Genomic DNA, 16,213 nt, shown 5'->3' with positions numbered 1-16,213 from the left:
TCTACTGATTTAATTTAAGATAGTATATGTTATTCAGATTGCAATTTTTGAAATAATTGTACAGTTTTAGCCTGTGCACTCATGTATACCCTGGAGATACTAGCTTCTGTATATGGTATATATATTATAAAAGGGAAAAGGCCATACCCTAATATTTCACCCCTAGAAAGATCCAGAAGAAAGGTGAGACCACTTAGGACAGAAGGCACTGGGTGTCCTAAAATGATGGGCAACCTGCCATTTGCCTCACTAAGTATTTCTTCAGGTGAGCAATTATTTAGTAGATGAAAAGATACTGCAAGAAGGTGGTCCTTCTCGAGTGTTATACTATAAGAGCCTCAGAGGCTTCACAGATCAGGTAGGACAGAAGAATGACTGTCTCTCCATTCAGTTACAATGGCTGTCTTAGTCAACATCTCACTCAAGTAGAATTTTTGCATGGGTTTTCTATTATTTTCTCATGATAACTTTACCAACATTTGATCTATTTACCAACTTTACCAATATTCCTCCTAATTTCTGCAATAGGTTTGAAGGCATAGTTTAAAACCAACATGGAGAGGAAAGAATAAAACTTAAAAGATGTTTCTCTAATATATTTTCTCATTGCTATCACAAGCCAAACTGCTTTAGGCTACTCTTTCTCTTATTAGTTCAACCCACTTTCTATCTCCTCAGGGATTTATCAAGGATTTTTTCTCTCCTATTTATAGATACCTTGTTTTACTTTAGCCAGCATTTGCTGTTCATTTAAAAAATTCTGACAGAAATTAAAGTCTTCTCTAATAGTATACCTAAAAGCAATTTGAAATACTATAAAGCAATTCCTAGGTTCACTAGTTTAGAACCAAAGAAAAAAAAATAAACAGATTACAAACTAAAGAGCTTGTTATTTTAAAGATCAAGATGCATGGAGATTTTTTGTTTGTTTGTTTTACTGAAATTTCTTTTTTTGTGCTTTTGTTGCGCATTATAATCTTACATCATAATGTAAGTCATGTTGACAGTGACATCCATGCACATGATCTTGGTACCCCCTCCCCATTTTCCTTTCTCCCAATACAGAGTACCCAGATTGATGTTGGTATATATTCACTTGTATACACATAGCCTATGGTAGTATTTTTATTAATGAATATAAGTCTTCTTCTACCCCTACCTTCATATATTCTCCCTGGATCTCCTGAGGTTGCTCCCTCATTATCAGGAGTCCCTCTTTTATCCCAATTACTCCCTATCCTGAAAATATTAAAGAAAATATATGTCTTCACTCTCTGTGATTGGCTAATCTTAATGTTCTCCAGGCCCTCCCATTTTCTTGCACTGGAATTTAAAAATATAAGTATGTAAAATTATTATGGTTTATTTCACAGATATAAAAAGTCACATGAAGTTCCTTTTGAAATTAGATGTTTATAAACAATTCTAAGTGTTTTTTGTTTGGTTTGTACTCAGGAGCATATTAATGGAGATTGAACCCAGAGGAATATCACTTTTGAGTTACACCCAACCCTTTTTATTTTTATTTTGAAGCAAGGTCTCACTAAGTTGCCGAGGCTGGCTTTGAACTGGTGATCCTCTTGTCTCAGCCTCTTGACTACTGGGCTATGATCCCAGAACTCAAGAGTCCTCAGCTTCAACAATCCTAAATTTTGATCCAATGTGTTCAGCTTAAGCAATCCTAAATTTTGAAATATTATTGGATATTCAGGAATGGATACCATACTGGGTGGCAGCTTGTGCTAAAGACAGATATATCTTAAAATCTTTCAACCCATCCCTGTAGATGTCAGAAAGATTCAGGAATGTGTGGGCCCATGAACACTTATTCAGAGTTCTCAAGATAGCCAAGAGAGGTTGTGAGCATAAAAATGCCACCTGGAAATGAGATTCAAGCTTTTTGAAGAGCTTGGTGATCTCCTCATTCAATCAGAATGAGCCTCAGGAAGCTCTGAGGTACTAGGAAAGGTTCTGAGGATTCAGGAAATTAGCACTTTGAAGTGATGTGTGTTGCTGTGTAAAGCCACCCCAACAGGCTAGTTCTGTTAAACTTCAGGTGCGTTAGCTAACAACCTTTAGTTAGTCATTATTAATCTCACAGCTATTTTGTATTTAATTTAAAAAGCAGCTAAAGAAAGTGTGGAAAACAATGAAACTCAGTAAAATTACAGCTGTTTCCTAGTGAGTTGTCTTCTCATAATCTATGATATTTTATAGAGGTAGAAACATATGATTTGGCTAGAAAAAGAAAACAGAAAAAGTTCTTTAGAATATATGACATATAAAAGGTAGATTAAGCCAGGCATGGTGGTGCATGCTTGAAATCCCAGTGCATGGGAGGCTGAGACAGGAGGATCACACAGGTTCAAAGCCAGCCTCAGCTACTTCGTGAGGCTCTCAGCAACTTAGTTAGACCTTGTTTCCAAATAAATTATAAAATAGGTCTGGGAATATAGCCTGGAGGTAGAAAAACACTGGATTCCACCCTCAGTATCACAATCAATCAATCAATAAATAAATACATAAGTAAATAAAAATAGGGTTCAGAGTGTAGCTTGAAGGTAGAATGCCCCTGGGTTTCATCCTCAGTACTGGAAAAAAAAAACTATTAAAAAATAAATAAAAAGTATATTGTTTTAAAACTTTCTGAAAATCAATCATTTTCTGATATGACAGTTGATATAAAAGGGCTAGTACACTTTTGAAGTTATTATTTGTAATATGCTTTTATTGGTGCATTATATTCTCACATCGTAATGTAAAATCATGGTGACCGTGACATACATGCACATAGCGCTTGGTGCCCCCTTGCCTCACCTTCCCATTTCCCCTGTTCCCAACACAGAAAACTGAGATTGTCATTGCTATATTCACATATGTATACAGAGTCAATGGTAACAATTCCATTAATGAACCTCAATCTTCCCCCTTCCCTTTCTTTAGAAAACCTCTCTGGTTCCACTGAGGTTGCTCTGTCATTATCTGGAGTCCCTCTGGTATCCCAATTACTCCTCAGCTTGTGAATACTAGAAAAAACATATGATCCTTCACTTTCCGTGACTAGCTAATCTCACTTAACATAATGTTCTTCAGGTCCTTCCATATTCTTGCAAATGACTTGATTTTGTTCTTTTTACTGCTGAGCATCCATTGCATGTATATCCCACAATTTTTTTTTTCTGGGGAAATTTTATTTATTGAGATGCTCGGTAAATATATTGCTACATTTAGAATACCAATTATTTTGATCCTGAACACTTTGGGCTTTAAAAGATTGACATATATATATATATATATATATATATATATATATATATATATATATTTTTTTTTTTTTAACAATTTTTTTATTGAACATAAATAGTATACATTTACACTATATTCGGTGCCCTCTCCCCCCGCCCCCGTTTTCCCTTCCCCCCTCCCACTAATGGTTGTCCAGGTTAACCATGTCTTATTTGTAATTTTACACATGTTCAGGTGTAGACCCTCATTAATCAAGATCGGCCTTCCTCCTCTCCTATCTTACCATCTAAACTTAGCTAGTATTTCCCCTTCAATATCTGGAGTCCCACTGGTATCCTTTGTGTTTCCTAGTTTGGGCATATTAGAGGAAACATATGTATCTTCTCCTTCTGTGCTTGGCTGATCTCACTTAACATAATGTTCTCCAGGGCTTTCCATCTTCTTGCAAATGATATAATTTTGTTCTTTATGGCTGAATAGAATTCCATTGTGTGTATTTCCCACAGTTTTGCTATCCATTCATCTGTTAATGGTGATCTGGGTTGGTTCCATATTTTGGCTATTACAAATTGTACTGCTATGAACATAGGTATGCATATTTTGGTGTATTTCTCTGAATTCAACCCCTTTGGAAAGATACCCAGGAGTGGTATAGCTGGATCATACGGTATATCTATTCCCACCTTTCTTAGGAATCTCCACACAGATCTCCATAGTGGTTGAACTAGTTTGCATTCCCACCAACAGTGTAAAAGAGTTCCTCTTTCCCCACATCCTCGCCAGCATTTGTTGTTGTTTGATTTCTTTATGCTTGCTACTCTGACTGGGGTTAGATGGAATCTCAGTGTAGTTTTGATTTGCATCTCCCTGATGGCCAGTGATGAAGAACATCTTTTCATGTATCTATTAGCCCTTTGTATCTCTTCTTTTGTGAAGTGTCTATTTAGTTCATTTGCCCATTTCTTGATTGGGTTGTTTGTTTTGCTAGTGTAGAGTCTTTTGAGCTCTTTGTATACTCTGGATATTAGCCCCCTATCAGAATGGTGGCTGGTAAAGATCCTTATATCCCACAATTTTGCAATCCATTCATCTATTGATGGACACCTAGGTTGGTTTCATAATTTGGCTATTGTACATTATGCTGACAGATAATTTTCCAAATGTAAAAAAGACTTGGACATTCATGTTCAACACTATCTATCAATGTAGAATACCATTAAGACAATATCAAAGAAGGACCTTCTAAAAGGTGGATCAATACGTGGGATTGCATTAAGCTGAAGAGCTTCTGTAAAGCAAAGGAAACTATCAAGAACATCAACAGAGGGCCAACAGAATGGGAGAAAATTTTTGCCAACTATTCCTCCAATAGAGGTACAGAGAACTTAAGAACTTAAGTACTAAGAAAACAAATAACCCAACCAAAAATAGGCAAGTGAACTAAATAGACACTTCACAAAAGAAGAAATTCAAATGGCCAATAAATATATAAAAAACTCAAAATTATTAGCAATCAGAGAGATGCAAATCAAAACTACCCTGAGATTTCACCTAACTCCAACTAGAATGGTAATCATTCAAAACACAAACAGCAACAAATGCTGGTGAGGATGTGGAGAAGTGGGAACTCTAATACATTGTTGGTGAGATTGCAAATCAGTGCAACTACTTTGGAAAACAGCATGGACACTCAGAAGGGGAATGAGCATACTATATGATCCAGCAATACCACTTCTGTGTATCTACCCAAAAGAAGAGAAACCACACTACCAAACTAATGCATACATATCTATGTTCATAGCAGCATAATTCATAATTGCCAAACTATGGAATCAGCCAAGATGTGCATCAACAGATGAATGGATTACAAAACTAAGGGATATGCACATAATGCAATTTTATTCAGCTATAACAAAGAATAAAATTACGTCATTTACAGGGAAATGGATGGAACTGGAGAACATTATGCTAAGTGAGATTAGTCAATCACAAAAAATAAAAAATCAGATGCTCTTTCTTTTTTTTTCTTTTTTCTTTTGGTGGTACTGGGGGTAGAACCCAGGGGCTTTCTACCTTGGGCTATACTCCTATACCTATTTTATAATTTATTTGGAAACAGGGTCTCACAAAGTTGCAGAGAGCCTCACTAAGTAGCTGAGGCTGGCTTTGAACCTGTGCAATCCTCCTGTCTCAGCCTCCCAAGTGTGTGGGTTACAAGTGTGTACCACCACGCCCAGCTTCAGATGCTCTTTCTAATATGTGGAAGCTAGGGTGAAAATGGGTCATAGGAGGAACTCTAGATGAACAACAAGAAATTATAGATGATAAATAAGGTAACCTGAGGAACATGGGAATGGGGAAGAGGGAAATTCCCTAATGTACATTCACAAACACATCAAAGTCAGTCACAAAGCCAAACATGAAAAGAAGGGAAAAGGCCAGGCGTGGTGGTGCATGCTTCTAATCCCCGCGCTTGGGAGGCGGAGACAGAGACCCTGTTCCCAAATCAAAAAGTATAAAAATAGGTCTGAGAGTGTAGTGCAAAGGTAGAAGGGTTTCCAGGAATCCCAATACCACCAAAAAAAAAAAAGGGGGGGGGGAAAGAGAGAGAATGAGGTGGGAATTGGGTAAGGGCTAATTGAGTGATGTGTGCATATATGCCTCTACCAACTTGTATTCAGTGAAGATGAATAACTACAATGCACCAATAAAAAAAAATTAAAAAAGAAGGACCTCCCGATGCCACAACATAAAATTATTATTTTTAAAAATTCTATGCCCAAAGGAAAGAGTGGGAGAAAATTTGAGTTTTAGAATTAGTATCACTGTTTTTAATTAAATCAATTAATTGATTATACCTGTATTTACTTATTTTTTTTCTGTGCTAGAGATTGAAACTAGGGTGGGTCATTTTAGAGGAGTGCCTTACCACTGAGCTATATCTCCAGACTTTTATATTTTGCTTTGAGATACAGACTCACTAAGTTGTCTAGGATGTCCTTGAAGTTGCAATCCTTCCTGTCTTAGGCTTCAGAGTAGCTGGAATTACAGGTGAGTACCACCACACCTATCTCAGTTTAAACCCAGGATTTTCCAGATTTATGACAACCTTATAAGTAGGCCTGCTATAAGAGCCACAGAATTGAAATAATACTTCAAAACAAAAAAAATTTTCCATTTCTTTTATTTTTCTTTCCTTCTCCTCTTCCTCTACAATCTCTCTCCCTTTTTCTCTCCCTGCCCCCCCCCCTCTCGTACTAGTGATTGAATCCAGGGGTGCTGTGCCTCTGAGCTATGTCCTCAGCAACTATTTTCTTTTTTTAAAGTTTATGTTGAAATAGGGTCTAAGTTGCCAAGGCTGAAATTGAATATGCTATTCTCTTGCCTCAGTCTCCAAAGTATTGGGATTATAGGCATGTGTGCAGCGGAATTTTATTTTTCACTCAAATATTTTTCCATGTGGGTAAATTGTGGACTGCTCTACTTAGTGATTTAGTTATTTTTTTGTTTCTGTTGCTTATTATTATTACCTTTAGTTGAATTCAGAGATATTTTAATGGAAATATCTGTAATATTTTTTAGGCTGATCTCAACACCTCCAAAGTTTAATCTTTCAGGGCATTTTTTTCCCTGTTTAACATATTCTATACCAGCTTCTTGCTTTACCATCTCTTCTTCTTTTTATTGAACTGTTATGACACTGTATATGGAGCCTTTTCAATTTTCAAGAGTCATTCACACAAGCAAACACGATGAACTAAATTTTATTGGACTTAAGTTTGTTAGAAGTTCCATAATTTAAGAGCAACAAAATTGTGCATAAGTAAAAAATGTTCTCAATCTGGCAAAAAAATATAGATCCTCCATGAAGCTTCAAGCCTGTGGTTTTTGGAGAGTGTGCTTCCTTTTCATACAAACAAAACTTCAGTTGTTGTAGAAAGGGAGGTAGAAAGCAGGTGTTATCCTTGTTAATTCTGGAGTAGCAGAGAAGGCACTGGGATCTCTCTGGGTGTTTGCAGAGAGGATTTTCTGCCTTGCTTGGGTGAAACCCAAGACTGAGGAGTTTTATCTGCCAAAAGGGGATGTGCAATTATCACCAGGCAGTGCTCAGGAATATTTGTCATGACCACAGAAATGTTGACCCACCTGGGGCTGAATACCACACAGACATCCTGGAATCCTTCACATCAGAGGGACAAGGACTGGATAGAATCATGTTAAAAACCATTTATAAAATTATTACTCACCCTAATAATGAATAATAATGCCATAGGAGAAAGTGAACAACTTTTATAAACAAAACAAATGCTTTCTAGACTTATCTCCAGTTATTAGAGTTTCCAGCATAGGTCTGACTAGCATCCCATGTGCTATTATTAAGCACCCAATCAGCTGTGTAAGGTTGACTTTCCTAAAAATCTTCAAGGGATTGCTTGCTTCCTCTGTTAAGCAAAGGTGGTCCTTATTTCACACCTGAAGTTGTCTCTAGAAAACAGCAATGATGAGGAAATTGATCATGGACATACTTTCAGATATAGCTGGCAGATGTGTGTCAAAGAGAAGGTCAAAAGGGCCACAAGTAATTTATTCTTAGGAAAAAAATCTTCATTAATTTTTTCCTTCTATTCAGAAGAAACTTACCCAGCAGATAGAAATATTTCATCTCCCTCCCTCCTCATTTTCAAGATAAGAATTGTGCAAATCTAAATAACTTTGAAGTAATGAGTACTAGTGTGTGGTACTCAGTAGGTTTAGGACTAGTGAGGCTAAAAAAATGGTAGCAGCCTCAAAACAGCTGTTCATCGCTCTGATGTTTTATGAGTATTCTGGACATTCTTTTCAGCACACTCAGTGGCTAAGCTGTAGGAAATAAATACCAAAAGAAATAGGATAAACGTTTTTCATATATTTTATCTAGTATGCTGTACATATTTAAACAAGCTCAAATTTTAATTGGAGTAACAAGAAAAATCTAACACAATTTTGCACTGAGACTAGTGTGTAGGGTTTACTTGATTTTCTATTCCAAATGAATTCAGACTCCTTTCATCTGGTGTTCCACCCACTAGTAATAATAGCAGCAATAAAAGGTTAATCAATTCCTACTGAGAATGGAAATTATGTGGGAGAAAAAGACTGTGATGGAAATACTAATTCTTTTAAAGAGGATAAAAAGAGATAGATTATTTTACTTAATACTACTTGCATTTTTCATATAGTTTTATCTGGGTTTTTGGTTCGTTTTGTTATTTAAAGATCAAGTAATCAGTACATTGATGCTGTGTCCTCTGTCTTGCAATATATACAGTGTCTAAACACATAGAATTTTAATAAATGTTAACTAAAAACTTAACAGAATGTTTAGTTATGCCATTCAATAATACTTAGGGATTATGAAGAGAAAATATTTAAACTTCTTATAATACTTTGCCATACAGTAATAATGATGCCATATAAAAATAAAATAATATAAACTTTAATTTGAATTCTTCAAAGTACCAAGTGTCACTGATTGTTAGAAAAGTGAAGTATGGTCTTTGATGGAATTTTATTGTGGACAAGGCATTCTTATCATAACTGGGAAAAACTGAATTATCATGTGTAATCGTCAATATTAGTAATTTTTCTTTGATTGTTATTTTAAATTTTGTGTAAAAATATATTTAGGAATAAAGTATCATGATTTATATTACTTAAAAATTTTAACAAAATTACACAAATTAAACATGGCAAAGTATTAATTACTTTTAGTTTTGAGTATATGAATACTTCTTAGTTTCTTTCTACCTTTAGGTATGTTTGAAAATTTTACAATGAAAGTTACAAATACAAGAAAAAAATGAAAGGAGGGAAGGAAGTAAAAGAAAAACCATTAGCAATTTGTGATAGGAAAAACAAAGCAATGGACATAACATCAGAGACCAAGACAGAGGTTCTAGCTTCCATTATATGTATAATTATGGACAAGCCATGTGGTTGATCTGAAATTAGTTTTTTAATTTTTCCAATGGGGATAATCTACAATGAAATATTCTGACATACTCACTACATGGTTAAAGTAAAATAGATTGGCATTATGAAGTTTTGGTAAACATATGGAGCAAATAGGATATACATTGTTGATGGGACTATAAAATTGGATAACCACTTTGGAAAATTGTTCAACATCTTTTACCAAATGTATGTGTAGCCTATGGCCAAGTAATTTCACTTGTAGTTATATACAAAAGGCAAATGAGTGCATATGTCAACAAAAATACATTATAAAATGTTTATAGCAGTTTTATTCATAATAGCTCAAAAGCAAACAACCAGATGCCCAATGACAGGTAAATAGACAAGCAAATATTTTAGTGTACAGATGTTACACAGCGATAGAAAAGGATGTTTTCAGGTACATGCAACAACACGGGTGACACTCATTGGTGATATATTGACGGGAAGTGCTCAGGTGCAAAGACATAGCTATTCTATGATTCTATCTCCATGAATTTTAAGAACAGGCAAAGCTAATCAGTGATGATAGATTAAGGACAGTAGAAAGTTTACAATATTCTGGAAATGTTTTAGATCTTGATTTTTACCTATGCTCATATGTTTTAAAAACCCATCATGCTTTACACATAAAATGAGAATTCTCTATGCACTTTCTTGTATGTATGCTACCCTTTAATGAAATAGAATAAATAAAATATTATCTTTCAAATCCAAAGGAAGAGCAAATAAGATACAAAATTGTTTACTCAATTATAAAACTACATAATTTTACATATTATCAGTTCCTAAGCTAAACTCCAAACTTTATACTAAAAGCAAAAGTCCACTTTTAAATTGTGATCCAGTTATTATTATTTGTACTAAATTTGATCCATTTTTCACTGAATTTAATTCAATTTGGGTTCCGAGTTGCTATAAACATATTCTTACCACTTTCACTGTTCAATTAATAATTGAAAAGTTGTTAGTCTATTAATTTGTGACTACCCAATATCCAACAACATTTAGCTGAGTGCCTATTTCAAATAGTATACTAAAATTTAAATAAAATATTATATCTTCTCTTTATATCATCACATTGTAGTTAAAACCCAGCTGTAATTGAGTTATATGTGATGCCTGCTACTTTTTTTTAAATGAAAGAACCTAAAATAGCTACTATACATAAAAAGCACTGAATATAATTTTCAGTGATAGGAAACCTAAACAAAGTTTATTTACCTGCATTTTGTTTCTCTTAAACTTCTAAAAGTTAAAAGTATTTTAATTATTATTTTTTAGAATTGGTGCAATATAATTATACATCACAGTAAGAATCAAAGTGATACATTTATATGTTCACACAACATCTATTGGCGTGGTTCTTTCAGGTTGAAATTTAAAAAATAATATAAAATTCTGAATTTCAGATTATTTAAAATATACTAAACATGATAATCATTTTAAAGTATTTTTGAAACTGCAAATTGTTATGCAGATTGCTACACTATTTAAACTTTCTTAAAATGTATAAATTAAGTATTATTTTATAAGATAATTATTTTAAATTTCATGCTCTGTATTGTGTATTTTTCAAATTATTCTTCCACTTCCTCAGTAATAATCATCCAGTAAATAAAATATTTGCTTATGGTTTTGATATGCTCTAATAAATATCTTAGCTTGCACCCTAAGATTTGAGCTTGGCTTTAAAATAGTTTTTAATGCTTCAGATGTTACTCATGGAGAATACTTGAATATAAGTCCTCAGCTCCTGTGATTTCTGTCTTTCAAAGCTATAAGTACACTTTGGTCCTTTGTGAAGTGTGCAAATGAGCACAATATGGTGAACAACATGTGATCATTTGAATGAAAGATGCGCGCACAGCATATCACTCTGAAGCTCCTGGAGGCTTTTTGAAATTCAGGCACAGAGAGCCCCCATCCCGAAGGGTCATCTATCTTTCTAAATGCCCGTTTTCCTGTTCTCATCTCTCAAGGTTTCATTTCATAAGGAAATATTAGTTGACATTATAAACAGATGCCCGAATGCTCTCATCAGACTCATGAAAAATTCAGCATATGTTTAGCAAAGCATAGCAAAAGCACTTATTAGGGAAAAATGCATAGTCTGATAGATGACCATGATTATCAGGTAAATTATTCATTTCTCTTCACAAAGCAATCACCCAGTGAAGACTCACTCATTATTTACAGGTTGTCACGGAGTGGGATGAGGAGCATTGCCACGTGAATTTTGTAAGTTGTAGAGAAAAGCCATAATGCCCCCAACCTGAGTGCCACAGAAGTCCAGTCGAAGCCAGAGTAAGTGACCATTCATTCTGGGGAAGAAATTTGCAAAGGTACCACTATCAAATTAGCATACTAGTGCTATAGAAACAGACTAAACTCTTGTGGAGTCATTAGAGCCCAGAAACCATATTATTCCAGAAGTTAAAATCTAGCTGCATTAGTAATGTCGATGAAAATTCATGACAGTTCTATTCGCTTTTCTTGTAGTAAATGGGATTGAACCCAGAGGTGCTCTGATGAGTTATATCTCTAACTCTTTTTATTTTATTTTGAGACAAGTTCTTTTCAAGTTGCTCAAACTGACCTTCAACTTGCATTGCTCCTGGGTAGTTGGGATTATAGGCATGTATCACTGGTACCTGGCTCTATTTTTGAGAATTCTTAAGGACACAAATAATTAAAACCAGAAGCAGCAATAACTAGATTACATGTATTTCTGTCAGAAACTGAACTTTGAAATTATCAGCTTCCCATCTATCTGATTATACTATATATTATTTTGTACTATATATTATTTATTTAAGATACCTTTATTGGGGCACTGTAGTCTTTTATACTTTTATATATGTTCTGTAAATGTTAGAATATCCTAAATGCTACATATAAATCAGTTGATGCAACATTTAACTTGCTAAGCAATTATACTAATTTTGATTGTATACTTTATGAAAATTTTAGGACTACCTAATAGCTATATATGGTACAATTGTCCAAGAAAAATTCTTTGTCCTTTATTCTCATTCAGACTCATTAGTAAATATTTATGACCTGTATCATCCAGTTGTATTTGAAGTTGGTTTTAATGATGAGACATAGAATGGTTCTGCCTTTCATGTCTGCAAACAGTCTTGGAGGACATAATAGGATAGATTTCTCCTTTCTTAACTGGAAATAAGTGAGTTTTGCTTTCTAGGTAGAAAGTAAGGTCTTCACAGCTCATAATCCATGATGCAATCTCATCTTCTTTCAGGGCTTGTCTGTATCACAGACTGATTATGTAGCTTATAGTTAGAGAACACCAGTGTATTAGTTCATTCTGCAATGCAGGACTCAACTCTTACCACATATTTGAACTAGACATGTTCAGAAGAAAATACGTATCTCTTGTACATGATCCACATTCCAATAGGTTCTTCTGCTGCAGAGGCCCAATAAGAGATCTAATAGGAAATAGGTATGTGTAGAAAAAGTAAACTGGAAAACACAGGCCCATCTCAATAAACTTGAACTCCCTTTGAGGGAAACTATATGAAACTATTCACATTACGCACAAGATTAAATAGCAAATCATTATCAGTTAGTGTTCAAGCTTAAGGAAACTGAAGTTCCAATTCAGTTTTTTTTTTAATACCATATGAAAGTCTATAGATAATCAGCCTGGCAAGTCTAAATATGCCCTGGGGTTGTGTAATCAAAGAGGCAGGAGCTCAGGACTTTCAGAGCTGGCCTGGTCTATAGTCCCATATGAACACTGGATTATAAAAAAAGGCCAAGTGAAAATGGGGTCTACATTAAGTTAAAAAAGAATTCATTTCTTATAAACAAATACTTATAATCATAAGGACCAAAAAAATTACTGTACTGTGAGATTCTGATTTTCTCTTTCTGATTATCTTTCATTTCCTGCTAATATGCTTTTGAACTGTTAAGTCCACAATTAATGGCCTTTCTCTTCCAAATGATTATTATGCATGTAGTTGGCTTTTAAAAAAGCTTTAAGCTCTTTTATTAAAAAAGACTTGAGTGAAGTACATTTATTGACACTTTTTACATCGAAAAGAGTCCAAAACTGGATATGGATTAACATTTAGGAATGGAGCAGTGAGTTGAAGAAGCCGATGGAGAAACACTGAAGCCAGCAGAGAAAGAGCTGTTGGAGGCCGGAAAGTGAACTGCGGAGTAGTGGGCAGCCGCACACCTCAGACCGATCACAGCAAATAGTTCCATCAGCACTGAATAGTTATAGGAAATAATGAGAAGGAAGAGTGTTTTAAGAATGAGTGTGACCAGACAACAAGCACCAGTGAAACCACCCTTTTGCATACACTATGCTGGCGAACCCAATGGCTGATTGAGACTACCTCCATGATGAGGATCCCATTCTATTATTTGATCGTTTCAACTTTTTCTTTCTGGAAGGTTCCTTTCTTTGGGCTATCTTAGATATTCTACCAGGTGGCATTAGTTTCTGTATCATTAAAGATTTCATTTTTTTTTACTTCTTTTTCCTCCTTGTCCTTCTACATCTAGCAATCACTATAAAATTAGCTATCACTGTATAATAAATCGCACCAAAGCTTGTGGCTTAAATGTGGATCACCATTTTAATACCTCACACTTTTGTGTGTGAGTCAGGAATTGGGGGAGAGCTTCCTGTGTGGCTCATATTAGTCTTGGACTACCATAACAACAACTCCAAGGTCAAGGTGCCAGGAGATTAGTTCTGGTATGATCCCTTCTTACTATGCTCTTACAAGGCCTTTCCTCTGTGCAAGTGGGAAGGAAGAGAAATCTCTGATATCTCTTCCTCTTCTCACATGGACACCAGTTCTACTGGATAAGCACCCTATTCTTATAACCTCTTTTAATCTCTGATTATATATATATATATATATATATATATATATATATATATCCTATCTCCAGATAGAGTCTCTGAGGAGGTATAGGTCCTCAAAACATGAATGGGGAGGGGCATAATTTTAGTCTATAGTAGTCTGTCATATGGTTCCTAGACAGCAGAGGGAGCTGAAACAGAGGAGGTGGAGGCAGCTGAGAGCTGATTGAATATCTCTATCCCTTCTCCTTCCTCCTCTTTCTTTCTTTTTTTTCTTTTTCTTTTTCTTTTATGGTACTGGGGATGGAACCCAAGGGCATTCTATCTCTAAGCCACACCCCCAGCCCTATTTTTATGCTTTTTTATTTTGAAACAGGGTCTCACTGAGTTGCAAAGGGCCTCACTAAGTAGCTGAGGCTGTCCGTGAAGCGCGATCCTTGTGTCTCAGCCTCCCAAATGCTGGGATTACAAGTGTGCACAAACATGCCCAGCCTTCCCCCTCTTTCCACACATTCTTAGCATGTCCATAAATAGTTTCTTTGTACTGACCTATTTGGGCTTCTTGAACTGTTTACACGGAAACTGGCCTCCCCTAGAACAAGTGTCTCAAAAGAGAGGTAGAAGGCCAAGGCATAGCCTTCCCTTCAAAATCGCATTTAATCACTTCCAACATACTGTATTTATTGAAGAAAAAGCTCACCCAGGTTTCAAAGAAAGAGGCACAGATCCTATTTCCCAATAGGAGGAATATCAAAGCCACATAGCAAGAAGAGTATGTGGACTAGGAGGTATTGTTGCTGCTATTTTTTAAAAATTATGATTTGACATAGGCAAGAGACATATTTCCATCAGTTTTATATTTCTCATGCCTAATGCAGGCCCAATACAAGAAAACATCAGTAAAAAGTTTGCAAAGAGATTAGTTGCTCTTAGCTTACACGCATATTTTTTTTCCATTTGAACCTTCTAAGGGAAGTCTTTTTAAAAATCTTTACTCATTGCTTGTAATAGAGGAGATGGGATATACATGGGATACAAGAAATAGTTGCAGGACTTGTGAAGAGCATTTAAAAATATTTCCATGACAAGTAAATTAAATCCAAAATGAACTTGGAATACTAGGTTATTTGACATTGACTAATTGGCAATAGTTATGGATTTTTACACAGAATCTTCCTTATGGCCAGCTTCTTTATTTTAAAATATACTCAGTAGCAATGATGATTCTCCATAGAAACAGAACCAATTGGGTACATGGTCATGCATACACACACACTTATTTTAAGGAAGGCAAGTCTAAAATCTGTAGGGTTTGTCTATAGGCTGGACACCCATGGAAGAGTTAATGCTTCAGCTCACATCTGAAGGTACTTTGCTAATAGAATGTTTTCTTATTCTTTGCAGTTGGTCAGTTTCTTGCTTAAGGCCTTCAACTGATTGGAAAAGTCCCACTCACATTATAGAGGGCAATCTACTTCACTGAAAGTCTACTGATTTAAATATTAATTTCATCTAAAAAATACCCTCAGAAATATCTAAACACGTTAAAACAACTATCTGAATATCATAGCTTAGCCAAATTGTCACATAAAATTAGTCATCAAATACAAATGAAGGTGTTGGTCAGTATTGTTACTAAAGCATTTTAAAACCTTAAATTGATGCTAAACAGATATTTTATTTGTAAAGGTATTTCAAATATCTACTATCTGTATAACACTACTTCTTCTTCAATGAATTGACTTTGTATATGCAAGATTCTCATTGAGTTATATTGTAAAATTTTAGGCTAACTTCAGTAATCCATAAACTCAACAGTGTGGTGGCTTAACACAATGAAAATGTATCATCTTTATGAAGTCTAACATCCACAGGCAAATAAGACATGGGGATCTTTCTAGCTACACCTCTGCCCTCCTCTCCATTATCAGTACCCTGTACTCAGCTGATATAAAGAGAAAGGAAGAGACTGAGGAGAAGCACTGCTTATGTGAAAGGAAGCCAAGAAGTATAGTGCAGAAGTGACTCAAAGAATTGGGAGAAATTATGGATCTTGGTGAACTGTCATGGGCTCAAACATACACTATCATCTCAGGACATGGAATGTGTTGGGAATGCCCT

The sequence above is a fragment of the Muscardinus avellanarius genome, assembly GCF_963383645.1.
Source record: "Muscardinus avellanarius genome assembly, chromosome: 8".
NCBI lineage: Eukaryota > Metazoa > Chordata > Mammalia > Rodentia > Gliridae > Muscardinus > Muscardinus avellanarius.
The sequence above is the reverse complement of the archived record's forward strand: the minus strand, read 5'-3'. Positions refer to the sequence as shown.